The sequence below is a fragment of the Triticum dicoccoides genome, chromosome 3A, assembly GCF_002162155.2.
Source record: "Triticum dicoccoides isolate Atlit2015 ecotype Zavitan chromosome 3A, WEW_v2.0, whole genome shotgun sequence".
In the NCBI taxonomy this organism is placed as follows: Eukaryota; Viridiplantae; Streptophyta; class Magnoliopsida; order Poales; family Poaceae; genus Triticum; species Triticum dicoccoides.
Window position 1 is genome coordinate 542,861,445 of NC_041384.1, and position 5,654 is coordinate 542,867,098.

The following is a 5,654-nucleotide window of genomic DNA, read 5'->3' on the forward strand; positions in this document are numbered from 1 at the left end:
AAGGATTTCTTTCAAGAGGTTGGAGTGCATGTTAGAATTCCTGTGAAACGTAGTACAAATGAATCCTTAGGAAAATATTCTACATGATTCAATCCTACGAATCAAACGACCAACGTAGGAAAAATTCCTAAGGATTCTAATCCTTCAAAGATCCTATGAAAATCCTTTGAATCAAACATACCCTAACTTTGCCACAACTAAGCTTAGGCAAAGTTATTAGTTCTTCAAAACGAGAGAAACAAGTTGGCAAGCCTAAGGGAATCTTGCCACATTTTTTGTGTGTATGTCATGTGGGGCCTTAGTGTGGCTTGCCTAAGGTGTGGCTTGAATCAAACACTCGCCTAAGTTAATCAAACTTGCCTAACCTTACATTCCACCAGATTTTGCCACATGTTAGAATCCAGAAAGCTCCACATGTAGAAGCATAATGCACAAACCACCAGAATCTCATGCGTGCAATGCACATGTACCTTACTAGTACTAGTTGGTAGTAGTAAGAAAAAAAATTCCAGTTTTGGCACCAGCTCGTACTGCGGGAGCACCACAAGGCCTGCCGCATGAGTTACATTTCCCTCTCGGGGCCCACAGGACCGAACTTCAGTGGCTTAGTGGTAGAAACAAGAAACGTGATGGTCGCCGTGGTTCAACTTCCATGGACAAGCTGTCATGTCTGCTGACACATGTATATCAAAACTAGAGTGTTCATATTTCAAGCACGTGAACAAGTATTATTCTACTACTTTGGATCCATTGCAACGCACGGGCCAGAAGAAACATCATTCCGTGGGATGCACGATGTCCATCTCTATCTCTAGAGGCCTTCCCTCGTTCATCCTTTTCTCTCACAAGATAAACTACTCATACAAATGCATCTTGATGTTCCGTGGAACGCACGAGGATGTTTCCTTGGGGGTCTCTCCAGCGCGGCTTGGCCGTAGTTGCAAGTTGATGCACCTTGAGATGCCGACGTTGAGGGGCACTCAGATTTCCTCCGATGAGCAGGTAAGATGAGTTTGATCACGTAGTAAATGCATTCTAAAGACTACTTCCTTGTCCATTTCCTGATTATCCCTGTCGGTGTCAAAACCGGCGGATCTCGGGTAGGGGGTCCCGAACTGTGCGTCTAGGCCGGATGGTAACAGGAGGCAGGGGACACAATGTTTTACCCAGGTTCGGGCCCTCTTGATGGAGGTAAAACCCTACGTCCTGCTTGATTGATATTGATGATATGGGTAGTACAAGAGTAGATCTACCACGAGATCAAGGAGGCTAAACCCTAGAAGCTAGCCTATGGTATGATTGTTGTTCCTATAGACTAAAACCCTCCAGTTTATATAGACACCGGAGAGGGCTAGGGTTACACAGAGTCGGTTACAATGGTAGGAGATCTACATATCCATACCGCCAAGCTTGCCTACCACGCCAAGGAAAGTCCCTTCCGGACACGGGATGAAAGTCTTCAATCTTGTATCTTCATAGTCTAGGAGTCCGGCCGAAGGTATAGTCCGGCTATCCGGACACCCCCTAATCCAGGACTCCCTCAGTAGCCCCTGAACCAGGCTTCAATGACGACGAGTCCGGCGCGCAAATTGTCTTCGGCATTGCAAGGCGGGTTCTCCTCCAAATTCAGTGTACCTGTTGAATAATGTCTGGTTTCTTGTAAATGTAGCGCTCCTTGGCTTCTACGCCCAATAATGGCCGTCTTCCACGTGTCAAACGAATACGAAAAGTCAGGGTGTTTTTATATTTACACCCCTAGCCGCGTGAATGAGCTGCCTATTTAAGGGGACGACGATTTAGATCCAAACCACACCTTCTCATCTCCGCGAGTATTCATCAGAGCGTATCCGACAGAGGTCCATTCTATCATGGCCGGCCGCCGTAGCTCCTTCTCTCGCCCTTCCAGCCCTCAGCCTGGAGATTGGGAGAGATGCTCCATCCCGCACAGCGAGCTAGTGACGCTCCAGACCAAGGGATTTCTCCCCCGGCCTATATGGTCCCGGTTCAAGCCGGACTTGCCACCTATAATGGCGGAGAGAAAGCGGAGAGCCCCCAATCCCTCCAAAGGAGAGCGGGTATGCCTTGTCCCTTACTTAACAAGAGGGCTCGGATTTCCAATTCATCCGTTTCTCCGGGGGCTCCTAGAGTTCTATGGCCTCCAGCTGCACAACCTTACGCCTGCCTCCATATTGCATATCGCGGGCTTCGTAGCCCTTTGCGAGCTGTTTTTGGGCTGCGAGGCTCATTTCGCGCTGTGGAAAAGGCTATTCTGCCTTGTGCCCCGTTCTCAGAAGGGGTCAATATATCAAGTGGGCGGAGCCGAAGTGTGGCGCATCACCGGGACCGGATATCTATCTGGAACCCCAAAGAAGGCGTTCGAGGACTGGCCTTCGGAATGGTTTTATATAGAGGACGTCCCGCTGCCGGATCCTGTCCGAATCGGCCTCCCTGAGTTCGACAGTGCTCCCCTAAAGAAGCGCCTAAGATGGCGTCCACGGAGCCCTCAGAGGGAAAGTGACAAGGATGTTCTTTACCTGATGGGCCGGATAAGATTGTTAGCTCATCCGGACTGACCATGATCGGGGTCATGGCCGCATGCATCATGCGAGGGGTGCAACCGCTTCAGTATAGAGGCCACCCCATGTGGGACTTCAACGAGGAGGACGACGCCGCCTGCCACGGCCGTAAGGGGCCGGATTCGGCTGCCGCTCTAATAAAGACCTTGTCCGCTTTGTACAAGGGAGAAGAGGAGGAATTTCTCCGCGTCAACCCACAGGGTGGATTTTCTATGTACAATCCCCCAAGTTGGGTAAGTGGACACTTTTACTTGCCCATCCGTTATATATTCCCATCGTTAAATATTCAGTCTAATGACTTCAACGCAGGAACTGCGCCAAGCTGTTAAGGAAATAAACAGCCCTCCTCCACAACCCGAGGATCCGGGACGGTCCCTCGACCCGGCCTCTCAAGAGGATCCAGACTTATCTGTGGAGCTGATTGATGGGGTGTTTCATCAATTGAGCAAGGACAACGCCTTGGTGGCCATTACGGCCGATCACCCAGGGCTACTCCCAGCCTCACAGGTAACTGAGACCGAAGTCCCAACACTTTGAAAAGGGATCTATCCTCGCGTGTTTTCGATTGCCGTATGACAACCGTGTTTTGCAGGGGAGGTCCTTGAGACGGGAGGCCGAGCCTGCGGCGACTAGCCAACGAGGGGCGGCAAGGCCCCGCGGGCTGAAAAGAAGTGCAGTCCAGGTTGAGACACCGGCGCAATGGTATAGCGCGCCATCTTATTCCCAAGTGTTATTCCTTCAAGGCATATTAACGCTCGTGCTTTCTTCAGGACGAAGAGACCTCGCCGGACTATATCCGGAGAGGTTGCCAATCGCGCCTCCACCAGCCAGGCTCCAAAGCCTGGTTCGGAAGCGGAGGCGAACACAAGGCGCGCACCGGACGCTCCTCCGACAGAGGATGCGGACAGGCTGTCCGCCACCAATTCCGAGGTGGAGAGTGCCATGAACCACAGGCGTCGCCGGACAGTTCTTTGCGATGCTTGTTTCTCCCAAGAGGCATTGGATGCCTTCAATTCGGGAGATGCATACCTCCATGCCGCTCAAAATGGTCTAGCCAGAGCCACGGAGCAATATGTAAAAGACATACGGGTAAGAAAATTTTGGTAATTATATATATACCAGTAGCCCCCGAGACTTGAAACAGTTAGAATAACTTATTTAAGGATCATTTATTATGCAGGTTCTTACAGAAAAGAATACCCTACTGTCCCAGGAGTTGGAAGAGTCCAAAGCCCAACTTGAGGCCGCACTAGCCGCGACAGGGGAGCCCAAGGAGACCCCCTCTGGTAATATACGCTTCAAAAGATAAGTATTTTGCGAAGTGTGGCGTGGGTGCAAATCTGGCAAATGAAATTGCAGATGGCGCCGGATTAAATCCGGAAAAGCAACAACTCGTACGCCAGCTAAAGGCTGGTGAGAGTGTGCTGACAAAGGTGAGGCGGGAGAAGAACGATCTCCAAGATGCCAACACCAAGCTGGGCGTTGAACTAAAGGATGTTCGTGCCCAGCTGTTGGACTCTGTTAAGGAGAATCAGCGGCTTCGATGCAACATATTTAGTAAGTGCTTAAACGAACTTTTTGAAAAAAGAGTTCGGCGAGGAAGTCGACTAACAGAGTAATGTCTGTAGGTATGCTAACAGGTCGTCCTGTAGAGGAAATGCCCGGTTCTATGGGTGACCTTCTTCCCGAGCTCTCACAACTGCATGAGCGAGTTCGGCAGGTGATGCAAGGCGTCGCCGAGGCCTTGTGGCCATCCGTCTCCATGCCCGAAGGCCTTGGAGAGCTTGTAGAGAAGCTGAAGGGAGCGCGGCGGCGCTTCCGATTGTGGAAGATGTCGGCCTGCCGTCAAGGCGCCAGGGAGGCCTGGGCCATGGTGAAGATGCGGTACACGAAGGCTGACCCAAACCACATGGCCGAGGTCGGACCCGTGGGGCCCGATGGGAAGGAGATCCCTGTGAGCTTAGTATACGGCCAAGTAGAATTGGCCGCAAAGTATTCCCAATAGGACTGTAAGCTAGACAGCCTGTTAGATGGTATTGAAGAGGAATACAATCAGTCAGATTGACTATGTAATTTTAATTAACATGTGTAATGCCTTCTAGCCGGATTGTAGATCATTTGTCATGGCCGACCTTTTCGCTTCAACCTCGGGACTTGACGGTCCGGAGTGTGTCCGAATACCCTCGCGATTACATAAGAACCGGGGTATGCATGGAGACCAGGCGTAGGGGTCATTAGTGCTTGAACAGACAAGTGCCCAACTAGTTATGTTATATTACATGGTTAGTAACAAACATCTTCCAGGGAGAATAGTTCTATTAGGGGTTCCTTTCCCTGGGAGGCATGCCCTAAAGTGCATGTCCATTCTGCGAAAAGAGACGCAGGAAAAACATCTGGGGGCGTATAGATAAATAAGTGAAAAAAGATCATCTTTAGTTCACCGACCAAATATTCCCTTAAGAACGCTAGCTTTCAGCTTCACCCAGTTTGAGGTACACATCCGGCTGACCCGGCAGTAACAATCGCAGAGGTGCTCCCTTTACCACCTAGCCAAACAACCGGGAATGTAGGGGTAAGCACAGGAGCCAGGCAACCCAGCTTGGCCAAAACTTAAGTCATATCGATGCATATAATGGTGAATAAAAGGTACATGCGGAAGTGTGACACATGTGTTGGGCATGAAGCCCGTATAAATAAGCTTCTATTTAAAGAAGCCCCCAGGTTTAATGAGCGTGGATAGTGCATCACTTTATGAGCCTTTAAAGGCTATAAGAGAGAGAGAGAGAGAGAGAGAGAGAGAGAGGAGAAGGAGAGAAATGTAAGACAAAAAGTATATAAAAAATGGACAGAGGAAGGAGACGAACACAGAGTCCGGCGCTAGGCATAGAATCTTCGGAGACGGGCAGCGTTCCATGGGTTCGGCTCGAGTCGGTTATCCGATGCATCTCGCGGGCGGTACGCTCCACCAGTCAGGACTTGGTCAATTATGAAGGGACCTTCCCACTTGGGCTTGAGTTTGTCCTTTTTCTTGTCCGGCAGGCGTAGAACTAATTCTCCAATGTTGTAATTTTTGGCCCG